Source organism: Oncorhynchus mykiss, chromosome 8 (assembly GCF_057628025.1).
Source record: "Oncorhynchus mykiss isolate SJ-2025 chromosome 8, ASM5762802v1, whole genome shotgun sequence".
NCBI lineage: Eukaryota > Metazoa > Chordata > Actinopteri > Salmoniformes > Salmonidae > Oncorhynchus > Oncorhynchus mykiss.
In genome coordinates this window covers 78614674-78629596 of record NC_143029.1, presented here as the reverse complement: position 1 = coordinate 78629596, position 14923 = coordinate 78614674, and the positions used below count along the sequence as shown (strand labels likewise).

The following is a 14923-nucleotide window of genomic DNA, read 5'->3' as shown; positions in this document are numbered from 1 at the left end:
TGACCCACTGGGAATGTGATGAAAGAAATAAAAGCTGAAATAAATCATTCTCTCTACTATTATTCTGACATTTCCCATTCTTAAAATGAAGTGGTGATCCTAAATGACCTAAGACAGGACATTTTTACTTAGATTGAATGTCAGGATTTGTGAAAAACTGAGTTTAAATGTAATTTGCGAAGGTGTATGTAAACTTCCGACTTCAACTCTAATACATTTTATTATAGTAAATATGCTTTTTTCACTAATATAAAGAACCCTTTTACTGTTTCTTCAGGAAATGCACACATTCAGAGAGAAATCCAAATTATTTTGTTGGGCTGGAAAAAGCCATGCAGGAAACACTATATTGAACAATGAAGCATTTGAAGCTGCAGGACAAACAAAAAAGGTGTGAGCAATAATGGTGAAGTGGCTGGGAGGAAGGTCACAGTTGTAGACACTCCTGGTTGGTGGAAATACTTCCCAGCTCAGCTAAATCCAGACCTGGTCAAAGACGAGATCCTGAATGAGGCGTCTCTGTGTTCTCCAGCACCGCCATACTCCTGGTGGTCCCACTTGACACCTCTTTCATGGAAGAACAAAAGCAGAATATACAAGCGAATATGGGGCAGTTTGGAGAGAATGTCTGGAGGCACATTTTTGTGCTATTCACATGTGAGAACTGGCTTGGTGATGTGCCCAAAGAGCAGCACATTGAGAGTGAAGGGAAGGCCCTCCAGTGGCTTGTTGAGGGAAATGTGGGAACAGGTATCATGTTCTTGACAATAAGAACAGGAGTGAAAACAATCAGGTCACAGACTTGCTGGAGAAGATCTAAGAAATGGTGACAGGTAACAGTTTCTATTTACACACCACAGATACTTAAAGCAACATGGCGACAGCTGATTACACCAAGACAAACCAAGAGCTCTATTGCACCAAGGTTGGGTTGGAGGAGTTGATGTGACTTGTGAATCAGGAATGGGACACCAAGAACATAGAAATAAGGAAAACAGCACACAGGGTATGGATGGACATCCAGACTGCTAAAGCCAAGGAGAGAGGAGATATAAGCATGGACTATCCTATTGAGTGTAAGAAATCCTGTGTTTGTACTTAACCATGTTAGAAATGCATTGTAAAATACTTTTTCATTCCATTTAAAATCTGGAGTCAGGTTCTGAATTGAGGCTCGTCAGTCGGAATGAAAAGCAATGCCAAGAAGAAAATGACAAGTCAATGGAGATGTAAGGAGGGGAAATCAATGGTCTCAAGAAAGATGTCTCATTGCCCTTACAACGTCTGTCCAACCATGAGTAATAAAGGTGGGGTGCACAGATGTAACTTGAAAGCTGTAGCTAAAGGTACAACATTTTAATTCAGACCAAAATTTTCAAGAACCAAGTTAGAGGTAGATTATTAAATGCCATGTTTCCTGATTCTTTCTTGACCAGGAAATTCAGAGTTGATTCAGAATTTAATAGACGTTATCTCCTAACATTGTTTTTCAGCAAGCACTCGTACCCTCACAGTACCAGGAGCCGAGGTTGGAAATCCAGTGGGTGGTTGACTCACAGACAAGTGGAAGGACACGCTAGAGAAGGAATGGTGCAGACGAGAAGTTGCCATAATGTACGATTTCCAGATGATGCTTCAGAACCTAAAATTAGGTAACTTAAAGTTATTGTACATTTACAGTGTTTAAACTGAGATGCTTATAAGATGAAACGATGTAGACTAAGATGCACTGTAAAGTAAGCAAATAGACAGGCTTTGATGTGATGCTGTTTTTTTCATAGGTTTGTCCGAGCCTGGTGATGATGAGATTGAGAGATCAAGGCGCATAGTGAATGCATGGATAACATGGACGGATCCCACAAGTTCTGGAATTGGCTCAAACAGCAGTGAAACAGAAGATCAGTGACAGAAAGGAAATATCATTAATGAGAAATACAGTAGAGCAAGACCCAATGAAGGAGGGACAGTGCCCTGAAAAGTATAATATGATATAGACCACAGTGGAGGCTGCTGAGGGGAGGACAGACAATATTCTGAGCCGTCCTCACTTCAATCCATTGTCTCTTCCCTTTGTAATGACATTTCATTCATTTTTACTCCATGTTTCCAATTACCTGTACGATTTAGATTTTTGTTAAACATGATAATACTTTATTTTAGCAAAACTGTGAAAACGATTGTTTCATTCAATGTGCAAAAAGAATCACAACAGTTGTTACTATATCTTAATATTTTTAGTTGTTTACACTTTATATGAGACTAATTCATTGAAGATATTAGAGCTAAGGATAAGAACCAGGCGCAGACAGCTAGAATCACAGATGTTTATTGACCCAAACAAGGGGCAGGCAAAAGACAGGTCAAGGGCAGGCAGAGGTCCGTAATCCATGGCAGAGTCAATAAGGTACAGAACAGCAGGCAGACTTGGGGTCAGGGCAGGCAGAGGTTGGTAATCGGGTCAGGGTCAGGCAGGTACAGAATGGCAGGCAGGCTCGGGGTCAGGGCAGGCAGAATGGTCAGAACCGGGGAAACTAGGAAACAGAAACTGGAAAAGCACGCTGGTAAGACCTGACAAGACGAACTGGCAACAGACAAACAGAGAACACAGGTATAAATACACAGGGGATATTTGGGAAGATAGGCAACACTTGGAGGGGGGGTGGAGACAAGCACAAAGACAGGTGAAACCCATCAGGGTGTGACAGAAGATTGGTACCTACAGTTCAATTGTATTACAGTACATTGAATTGCATAGTATTGCATTGTAGTATTAACATGTTTTAATATTGTGCTATTTATCAATATTTTATATATAACAAAAGTACAGATCTCTGTAAAAATTATAATATTTTGAACTATTAAAGTCTCTGTCCAAATTGGGTTGTTGTTAGTTTGTTATTATAACCATTACAATAAGGTAGTTACTGTACCTGACGTGATCCACCTAAAAGAGTACAACATTGGACCACGTTCTGTTCAGAAACTTAAAGACCCGAGTCAATTATCCCTGAGAGCAACAGAGAAAGAGCAGGCCTGGGGTGTTAATGGTTTATTTATATGCTCTTTAACTCATTTAACCTTTCACCTCTCAGCAATTAGGACATTTTACCAGATCGATGATATTGATTACGGCTGTCTTCATATTCATATTAATTTGTCTTGTCAAATGACAACCACAAGCCATCAGTAGGTCTCCCTGCTGAAGAGGTTATCAGGATAGAATCAGGACTGAATCCTAATGAGTGCTCTGGGTATAAGAGATGATTCGGTACTGTGTGTGTGTGTGTGTGTGTGTGTGTGTGTGTGTGTGTGTGTGTGTGTGTGTGTGTGTGTGTGTGTGTGTGTATGTGTGTGTGTGTGTGTGTGTGTGTGTGTGTGTGTGTGTGTGTGTATGTGTGTGTGTGTATGTGTGCATGCGTGCACGTGTATGCACACTTGTGCGTGTGTGAGAGGTTGTTGGTATTCTGTGTTGCTCCTGGTGCAGGATGAAACTGTATGGAAACCTTCCATCTGTTCAACAGCTGGAGACCTCAGATCTCTGTGACTGGCTATACAGTGGCATCCGCCAGCTACAACACAGGCAGCAGTATAGCTCCCATGCAATGCATAGAAACAGACATGCAAACATACACACATACAGTATACAAAAGTAGTCCTGCAAACATACAGCTGCACTGTAGTAGACGGGGTGGTTGAGAGAGCTACACTTGAAGGAAGAGACCTATGCTGAGTACTAAAGACTAAACACACAGACAGGACAGACGGACGGACAGACGGACAGACAGACAGACGGACAGACAGACGAACAGACAGACAGACGAACAGACAGACAGACAGACAGACAGACAGACAGACAGACAAACAGACAGACAGACAGACAGACTTCCACAACCAGGCTTTTCACAAAGCACTGTAGAGTAAAAACAATGAATGGACACCTACACTTTCCTAGGACAGCGATAAAATAAAATGTGCTTCTCTGGTATTTCTGTGCGGGCAGATTTCAGATTTAGCCACAAAAGAAAATATTCACAGGCTCCGGTCTCTTTTGATTGAATTATCTGAGCTCAGGTCCATTTTCATGGCCAGGCTGTGGGCTGGCTGGGAGTCCATAGCGATATCCGTAGGATTGCATGAAAAGGAGGATTCAATCCCTGTGCCTCTGACGCTGAGAGACGCTCTGCCCTCAAATCAGCTTTGGTCATCCATCATGCTTTACGCCACATCACACACGAGGACGGCATGACAAAACAGAGAGCGAGGGGAAGAAGAGAGGGAAAACGGGGAAAGGGAAAATATGGAGAGAAAAAGAAGAGAGAGAAACAGGGAGAGGGAAGGCGAGCTAGAAAAGACAGGGTGATAGAGAGAGAGAGAGAGATGGGAAAGCAACAACCTTTTATAATCAATATCCATTTCCCAGTGCTGTCATGTTGTTGGGAGAAGCTGAAGCCTTACCAAATTGAATAGTCTGATCGTAAGTAAAACATCACCTTCAATCCCAAACGCCCCCCATTCATCTTCATTAAGGCAAGCTCATTTTTTGGCAGTGGCTTCCCCCCTTCCTTTCTCTGTAGTCACAATGAATACATCAGAACTGAGCTGTGTTTGGAGGACTTGGCACCTGCACATCACTGTAGTCATTTTACTGACAAGTTTCTATGATGCTACATAATTCTAATACGCAGAAAACTGTAATTATGCCTATGTGAATACATCACAAACTGTTTTCTGTCTGCTTCTAATATGCCCAGAAATGACAGATCATTTCATATCGGATGTTTCTCAATATGCATTGTACCGTGCTCCACACCTCAAGCTCAAAAAGTGTGGAGAACGCATACATTTTGCATTTGAGAATCACTGCACACTACTCTGCTGCCTTGTATCAACATGTCGGCTGCTCATCTATGCTGGACTTTCATCGATCACAACTTGCCTCTGTAACTCATGTTATACAGTACCAGTCAAAAGTTTGGACACACCTAGTCATTCAAGGATTTTTCTTAATTGTGTATATTTTCTATGTTGTAGAATAATAGTGAAGACATCAAAACTATGAAATAACACATATGGAATCATGTAGTAACCAAAAAAGCGTTAAACAAATCAAAATATATTTTAGATTTTAGATTTTTTAAAGAGAGCACCATTTGCCTTGATGACAGCTTTGCACACTTTTTGCATTCTCTCAACTAGCTTCACATGGAATTATTTTCCGACATTCTTGAAGGAGCACTTGTTGGCTGCTTTTATTTCACTCTGCATCTAACTCATCCCCAACCATCGCAACTGGGATCAGGTCGGGTGATTGTGGAGGCCAGGTCATCTGATGCAGCACTCCATCACTCTCCTTGTTGGTCAAATATGCCTTACACATCCTGGAGCTGTGTTGGGTCATTGTCCTTTTGAAAAACAAATTATAGTCCCACTAAGTCCAAACCAGATGTGATGGTGTATCGCTGCAGAATGCTGTTGTAGCCATGCTGGTTAAGTGTGCCTTGAATTCTAAATAAATCACAGACAGTGTCACCAGCAAAGCACCCCCACCTCCATGCATCACAGTGGGAACCAAAGAGGCGGAGATCATCCGTACTACCTACTCTGCTTCTCACAAAGACACAGCAGTTGGAACCAAAAATCTCAAACATTAATTCTGCAATTACAGCGTCCAAAATACCACAGTCGACAGCAGTTACAACACTTTTACTGCACCGACAAAACTACAATATTTTTTTGTAAAGGGCTAGTTTAACAGGAAAAAACTTCCTACAACTACTGTTACGCAAAGTAGATGACTAGCTGTAAGTTATTCATGGCTAGCTAGGTAGCCCTATTTACTTACTACGGAGTTGCGATATACACACACTACAGTGAGTATTGTAGGCAGGTACAGTGCCTTGCGAAAGTATTCGGCCCACTTGAACTTTGAGACCTTCTGCCACATTTCAGGCTTCAAACATAAAGATATAAAACTGTATTTTTTTGTGAAGAATCAACAACAAGTGGGACACAATCATGAAGTGGAACGACATTTATTGGATATTTCAAACTTTTTTAACAAATCAAAAACTGAAAAATTGGGCGTGCAAAATTATTCAGCCTCTTTACTTTCAGTGCAGAAAACTCTCTCCGGAAGTTCAGTGAGGATCTCTGAATGATCCAATGTTGACCTAAATGACTAATGATGATAAATACAATCCACCTGTGCATAATCAAGTCTCCGTATAAATGCACCTGCACTGTGATAGTCTCAGAGGTCCGTCAAAAGCGCAGAGAGCATCATGAAGAACATGGAACACACCAGGCAGGTCCGAGATACTGTTGTGAAGAAGTTTAAAGCCGGATTTGGATACAAAAAGATTTCCCAAGCTTTAAACATCCCAAGGAGCACTGTGCAAGCGATAATATTGAAATGGAAGGAGTATCAGACCACTGCAAATCTACCAAGACCTGGCCGTCCCTCTAAACTTTCAGCTCATACAAGGATACAAGGATCAGAAATGCAGCCAAGAGGCCCATGATCACGCTGGATGAACTGCAGAGATCTACAGCTGAGGTGGGAGACTCTGTCCATAGGACAACAATCAGTCGTATATTGCACAAATCTGGCCTTTATGGAAGAGTGGCAAGAAGAAAGCCATTTCTTAAAGATATCCATAAAAAGTGTAGTTTAAAGTTTGCCACAAGCCACCTGGGAGACACACCAAACATGTGGAAGAAGGTGCTCTGGTCAGATGAAACCAAAATTGAACTTTTTGGCAACAATGCAAAACGTTATGTTTGGCGTAAAAGCAACACAGCTCATCACCCTGAACACACCATCCCCACTGTCAAACATGGTGGTGGCAGCATCATGGTTTGGTTCTGCTTTTCTTCAGCAGGGACAGGGAAGATGGTTAAAATTGATGGGAAGATGGATGGAGCCAAATACAGGACCATTCTGGAAGAAAACCTGATGGAGTCTGCAAAAGACCTGAGACTGGGATGGAGATTTGTCTTCCAACAAGACAATGATCCAAAACATAAAGCAAAATCTACAATGGAATGGTTCAAAAATAAACATATCCAGGTGTTAGAATGGCCAAGTCAAAGTCCAGACCTGAATCCAATCGAGAATCTGTGGAAAGAACTGAAAACTGCTGTTCACAAATGCTCTCCATCCAACCTCACTGAGCTCGAGCAGTTTTGCAAGGAGGAATGGGAAAAAATTCCAGTCTCTCGATGTGCAAAACTGATAGAGACATACCCCAAGCGACTTACAGCTGTAATCGCAGCAAAAGGTGGCGCTACAAAGTATTAACTTAAGGGGGCTGAATAATTTTGCACGCCCAATTTTTCAGTTTTTGATTTGTTAAAAAAGTTTGAAATATCCAATAAATGTCGTTCCACTTCATGATTGTGTCCCACTTGTTGTTGATTCTTCACAAAAAAATACAGTTCTATATCTTTATGTTTGAAGCCTGAAATGTGGCAAAAGGTCGCAAAGTTCAAGGGGGCCGAATACTTTCGCAAGGCACTGTACTTTTCTCCTTCCCTCCTTCTGACACACATGTGGCAACATGCATCTATGCTTGCCTGGCAGATACCTCAGCTTGAATGTCGGCCCACCACATCAAGCTCAACCTCGACAAGACGGCGCTGATCTTCCTCCCAGGGAAGGCCTGTCTGCTCAAAGACCTATCCATCACAGATGACAAATCCACGGTGTCCCCCTCCCAGAGTGCAAATAACCTTAGAATGACCCTGGACAACACCCTGTTGTTTCCTGCAAACGTCACAGCAGTGACTCGCTCTTGCTGGTTCATTCTCTCCATCATCCGTAGAGTACGAACCTACCTCCGACAGGAAGCGGTGCAGGTCCTAATCCAGGAACTTGTCATCGCCCATCTGGACTACTGTAACTCGCTGCTGGCTGGGCTCCCCGCTTGTGCCATCAAACCCCTGCAACTAATTCAGAACGCTGCAGCCTGCCTGGTGTTCAACCTTCCCCAGTTCTCCCATGTCACCCTGCTCCTTCACACACTCCACTGGCTTCCAGTCGAAGCTCACATCCACAACAAGACCATGGTGCTTGCCCACTGAGCAGCAAAAGGAACTGCCCCTCCCTACCTTCAGGCTATGCTCAACCCTACAACCCAACCACTCCGTTCTGCTACCTCTGGCCTCTTAGCCCTCCCACCCCTACTAGCTCTGACTTTGCTGATAGCTACTTTATTGAGGAAAAATATATTTAACATGACTGAGATATGTGGTAAAGCTACAGTATCTTAAGATGAATGCACTAACTGTATATCGCTCTGGATAAGAGCTTCAGCTAAATGACCAAAATGTCAATGTAAATTTCTGTTTCGGTGTGTTAGAATGTCTCGCTGGCATTCACAGAATGCTCATTGCTATAAAACAGGATTACAATGTGATTAAGAATGTGAACATTGTCAACAATCTGTGGCAAAACATGCTATTTTTCTTAAGCTTTGAATTAATCTGAACTTCATTGTGACAGAAAACACACACAGACATACACACACCTCTCTTAGATGGACGGAAATATTAGTTGAAAGCTATATGTGTGTGCGCGTGTGTGTGTGTGTGTGCGCGCGCGCGCATGCGTGTGCGCGTGCGTGCGTTTGTGTGTGTGTGTAATAACCCCATTGTTTAGATTATACTGTATTCATTACAGAGACAGCTGATGGCCCCATGGGAGGCAAGCTGAGGACGTATTTACATTTGTATGCTCTGCCTTTTAACTAACGCTCGACTGACAGCTGACTTTATCAACCAAAAGCAAAGCCTAATTCACACACACACACACACACACACACATACACACACACACACACCTAATTGTCTTCAAAGCATGAAATCAAAAACCCTACTCTCATTCACAGCACCTCAAACAAACACAATTACTGTGAAACGATAATTGCATGTAATAGAGGGGCTATAAAAGGTGTATGTGTGTGTGTATGTGTGTGTATGTGTGTGTGTGGGCACACATGTCCTTGGGATGCTACACAACGATCATAGCTGTAAAGAGACCAAACTAGATAAATAATGAGAATGAAACGACTAAAAGAGAGTGTAACAGTGAGAGGAGAGGCATCTGTTGGTCTTCATAGTTGTTTGTGGGTTTTTTCTCCATGTGTCTCGGTCCCGCTGACAGACTGGCCCACTGACTGACTCTGCAGCAGTATGAAACTGATTATCTTTTCGTTTTCGCATGCTGCCACACACACTTTACCCACCTGTCACTCACCCACCGCACAGTCACAAACGCACACAGACATTCAGACACACAGACAAACACACACACAGACAAACACACACACAGAGACATTCAGACACACACACTTACGCAAGCATGAACACAAACACACACAGGCGCACACACACGGGCGCACACACACGGGCGCACACACACACACACACACACACACACACACACACACACACGCACGCACGCACGCACGCACACACACACACACACACACACACACACACACACACACACACACACACACACACACACACACACACACACACACACACACACACACACACACACACACACACACACACACACACACACACACACACACACACAGTATCTGTTAATCTATGGCTATGAGCAGGGCACTGAGTATCTGACAACATTACTCCTAAAGAAAAAATATATATAAATGAGTACATTCCCATCAATGATAAACCACACTGAAGTGCAAACCAAATACCAATACAGATTCACTTGCAATTGCCACTGGTGTCATACATTTTGATTTACAGTTAAAGGTCAAAGTAAAACAGGGACAGTCCTGGAGAATGAAGTAGAATGCTAAGTAACAGAGATACGGTGAGGTGACATCCCGTGCTATACCCCCCAACATTCTCTGGGACAGAAAATGGGTTCCAGAACTTTTGGCAGACTTCCAAAACATGAGATTTAAAAACTGAAACAGAAGAGAATCAATTCTCTGTCATGACTTCCGCCGAAGTTGGTCCTTCTCCTTGTTCGGTCGGCGGTCGAAGTTACTGACCTTCTTGCCATCGCTGATCTTTTCATTTTCCATTGGTTTTGTCTTGTCTTCCGTCACACCTGGTTCCAGTTCCATCAATTACATGTTGTGTATTTAACCCTCTGTTCCCCCCCATGTCCTTGTCGGTAATTGTTTATTGTAGTGCTTATGAATGGTATGCTGGTATGTATCGGGTATGCAATCAAATATAGTATCTAGTCTGTGTATCTGTAGAGCTACTCTGCTTCCTGGCCTCATCAAATCAAATCAAATGTATTTATAAAACCCTTCTTACATCAGCTGATGTCACAAAGTACTGTACAGAAACCCAGCCTAAAACGCCAAACAGCAAGCAATGCAGGTGTAGAAGCTAGGAAAAACTCCCTAGAACGGCCAGAACCTAGGAAGAAACCTAGAGAGGAACCAGGCTATGAGGGGTGACCAGTCCTCTTCTGGCTGTGCCAGGTGGAGATTAGAGCAGAACATGGTCAAGATGTTCAAATATTCATAGATGACCAGCAGGGTCAAATAATAATACTCACAGTGGTTGTCGAGGGTGCAACAGGTCAGCACCTCAGGAGTAAATGTCAGTTGGCTTTTCATAGCCGATCATTCAGATTATCTCTACCGCTCCTGCTGTCTCTAGAGAGTTGAAAACAGCAGGTCTGGGACAGGTAGCACGTCCGGTGAACAGGTCAGGGTTCCATAGCCGCAGGCAGAACAGTTGAAACTGGAGCAGCAGCACGGCCAGGTGGAGTGGGGACAGCAAGGAGTCATCAGGCTAGGTAGTTCTGAAGCATGGTCCTAGGGCTCAGGTCCTTCGAGAGAAAGAAAGAAAGAGAATTAGAGGGAGCATACTTAAATTCACACAGGACACTGGATAAGACAGGATAAATACTCCAGATATAACAGACTGACCCTAGCCCCCTGACACATAAACTACTGCAGCATAAATACTGGAGGCTGAGACAGGAGGGGTTGGGAGACACTGTGGCCCCATCTGACGATACCCATGGATAGGGCCAAACACCCACTTTACCAAAGCACCCACCCACTTTATCACACCACTAGAGGGATATCTTCAACCACCAACTTACCATCCTGAGACAAGGCCAAGTATAGCCCACAAAGATATCCGCCATGGCACAACTCAAGGGGGTGCGCCAACCCAGACAGGAAGTACACATCAGTGACTCAACCCACTCAAGTGACGCACCCCTCCTAGGGACGGCATGGAAGTGCACCAGTAAGCCAGTGACTCAGCCCCTGTAATAGGGTTAGAGACAAAGAATCCCAGTGGAGAGAGGGGAACCGGCCAGTAAGAGACAGCAAGGGCGGTTCATTGCTCCAGTGCCTTTCCATTCACCTTCACACTCCTGGGCCAGACTACACTCAATCATAGGACCTACTGAAGAGATGAGTCTTGAATGAAGATTTAAAGGTTGAGACCGAGTGAGTCTCTCACATGGGTAGGCAGACCATTCCATAAAAATGGAGCTCTTTAGGAGAAAGCCCTGCCCCCAGTTGTCTAATGACAATTAGGAGGCCTGCGTCTTGTGACTGTAGCGTGCGTGTAGGTATGTGCGGCAGGACCAAATCGGAAAGATAGGTAGGAGCAAGCCCATGTAATGCTTTGTATGTTATCAGTATAACCTTGAAATCAGCCCTTGCCTTAACAGGAAGCCAGTGTAGAGAGGCTAGCACTGGAGTAGTATGATCCAATTTTAGGGTTCTAGTCAAGATTCTAGCAGCCGTGTTTAGCACTAACTGAAGTTTATTTAGTGCTTTGCAGTCGTCTAACCTAGAAGTGACAAAAGCATGGATACATTTTTTGGACAGAAAGTTTCTGCATTTTACAATGTTACGTAGTTGGAAAAAAGCTGTCCTTGAAACAGTCTTGATATGTTTGTCAAAAGAGTGATCACAGATGAAAGCATGACTGACAATATAAACTACGGAAGCATTTGGAAAATAAAAAATCCCCATCAAAATCTGTTCTGGTGCATTTATACGGAGACTTGATTACACACAGGTGGATTGTATTTATCATCATTAGTCATTTAGGTCAACATTGGATCATTCAGAGATCCTCACTGAACTTCTGGAGAGAGTTTGCTGCACTGAAAGTAAAGAGGCTGAATAATTTTGCACGCCCAATTTTTCAGTTTTTGATTTGTTAAAAAAGTTTGAAATATCCAATAAATGTCCTTCCACTTCAGGATTGTGTCCCACTTGTTGTTGATTCTTCACAAAAAAATACATTATGATTGAAGCCTGAAATGTGGCAAAAGGTCGCAAAGTTCAAGGGGGCCGAATACTTTCGCAAGGCACTGTATTTCCTGAGATTTCTTATATCTCCTAGATAAAAGACAGACATGATCCATATTATTTTGACTGTCTTTTTTTTCATTTATTTAAATGTTTCTATGGTCTACAGTAGTAAAGGCCATATTCAATGTTTTATAAAATAATAGTTTCATATATATAACCATCTTAAAACAATTGTATATGTCAGCGCTGTTACCTTCAAGTAGGCTTTGGCTTTGCTAGGATATTGTGGACGGAGTTGTTGAATGGGTGTAAGCATCTTCCTCTGGTTCCAATTTTTATTTTAAATCGTATCCCAAACCTTAACAGGACAGGAAAATGGTCCAATTCACACTTATCAAGAGAAATTCTCTGGTCATCCCTACTGCCTCTGATCTGACAGACTCACTGTACACAAATGTTTTGTTTGTAAATTATGTCTGAGTGTTGGAATGTATCTGTAAATTCTAAAAAACAAGAAAATCATGCCCTCTGGTTTGCTTAATAATATATGGAATGTGAAATAATTTATACTTTTACTTTGACTATTGATACTTCAGTATTTTTTTAGCAATTACATGCACTTTTGATACTTAAGTATATTTACAACCCAATACTTTTTATACTTTTACTCAATTAGTATTTTATTGGGTGACTTTCACTTTTACTTGCGTACATTTCTATTAAGGAATCTTTACTTTTACTCAAGTAAGTCAAGTTGCTACTTTTTCCACCACTGCATAACATTTACAATATGAGGCTCAAGTGATCAGTCATTAATACACTTGGACGAACCTTTGAGGGATTTCGTTGTCTTTCTTTGCTTCTGAGCTCTAAGAAATCTTTATTGAGCTCTCTCTTTCACTTCCCTTCTCTCCTTCTCTACTTTCTGCAGTTGCGAGGTCTCAATTTCAAAATGACTGCCACTGTTTCCTGCCACCATCACCTCTGTCTTGTGCAATAGCCCTGTGACCTGTGTGCCATCACCCCTGTCCTCATTGCTGAGAACATGATATTTCTCCCACATTTCTCTATAAGCCATTGAAGGACCTCTCCTTCACCCTCAAAGAATTGCTCAATTTTTCTGTCCCCCAGACAGTCCTTCCATGTGAACAGTAAGATGGTGTAACTCCAGACTCTCTCGCCAAAGAGCTGGACATGACCCTCCACTGAATGTATCAGTGAATGACAAGTCCACCTCAACCACAAGGATGAAAGCATGGGGTCCAGGGGGGCATAGAGACACACTGTGCTGCTGTTCATGTTTAGCAATCTCAGCAGTATCACACAACTGAAACTCCCTCCCCCAGCCAGGACTGTCCACCAGCGTGATCTTCCTCCTGCAGACATCTCCCTGTCCCTTCTTACACATGGCAGTGCTTCTGGCAGCATTGAAGGCTTCTGTTCCCAGAATTAGGTTTCCAACTGAACTCTTACCAGACCTGTTTGAACCCAGCAACACAACCCTCAGCTCTGAAAGAGAGAGAGAGATAGAGAGAGAGAGAGAGAGAGAGAGTGAGAGAGACAGAGCGAGAGAAAGAGAGAGAAAAAAATGTGCTAGTCCCATACCAAAAAATGATGTAACGTTTCAAGTTTTACTAGTTGAATGTACGGAATAAACATGGTATACACCATCCAATGAAATGTTTACTTGTAGGCAATGTTGCCTCTAAGCTGTGCACACACACAATAGCCCGAGGCTGCCTTGCAGCTCCCTGAGACTGCTGTGCAGAAATATTAGCCCACAGAGAGAAGCACAAGATTTAATTTCACTCAACTTTCTAGAGCAGTGGTCACCAACCAGTCAATCATGATCGACTGGTCGATCTCCAAGGTATGCCTAGTCAATCTTCCCTTAAGCATCTCCCTCTGGTTCCAAAGGCTGCATGTTTGAAACCAGTGATAGAAAGTTGTTTGTCATATTACCTTAACCATTCAGAGTTAATGCCTAACCTTAACCATTCAGAGTTAATGCCTAACCTTAACCATTCAGAGTTAATGCCTAACCTTAACCATTCAGAGTTAATGACTAACCTTAACCATTCAGAGTTAATGACTAACCTTAACCAATCAGAGTTAATGACGAACCTTAACCATTCAGAGTTATAATGACTAACCTTAACCAATCAGAGTTAATGACGAACCTTAAGAATTCGGAGTTAATTCCTGAACTTAACCTTAGAACAATACAGAGAAGGAACTAAACACTTTGAAATTTGACGTTTGAGAAACGTGGATTAATGTCTAATTCTGACATTAGACTGTGAGTTGGATATGGAGGTAGTATCTGACAGTGGCTATCTTCTAAAGAAATCAGGAGCGTTCGGTTGTGAAATCAGTATTTTTTACAATTGATGTGTTTAGGTGAAAAGGTTTTGTTTCATAGTTGATTGAACAACTCTCACTATACAAATAATTTGAAGATAGAAAGAAAGGTAGAAAGACACACTTGAGAAAATGATTGCAATGGTGTGTGTGTGTGAGTGTGTGAGTGTGTGAGTGTGTGAGTGTGTGAGTGTGTGAGTGTTTGAGTGTGTGAGTGTGAGTGTGTGAGTGTGCGTGTGCGTGTGCGTGTGTGTGTGTGTGTGTGCGTGCGCGTGCGT

The 14923-nt window shown here is 42.5% G+C and overlaps 3 pseudogenes; 2 read left to right on the top strand and 1 right to left on the bottom strand.

The window, feature by feature from the left end:
* The first annotated feature begins 280 nt into the window (after positions 1-280).
* Positions 281-1552, top strand: LOC149982138 (GTPase IMAP family member 3-like; annotated as a pseudogene).
* Positions 1553-1612: 60 nt separating this feature from the next.
* LOC110530989 (uncharacterized) lies at positions 1613-8271 on the top strand (annotated as a pseudogene).
* A 1703-nt stretch (positions 8272-9974) lies between these two features.
* LOC149982137 (GTPase IMAP family member 9-like) lies at positions 9975-13803 on the bottom strand (annotated as a pseudogene).
* Positions 13804-14923: the final 1120 nt, after the last annotated feature.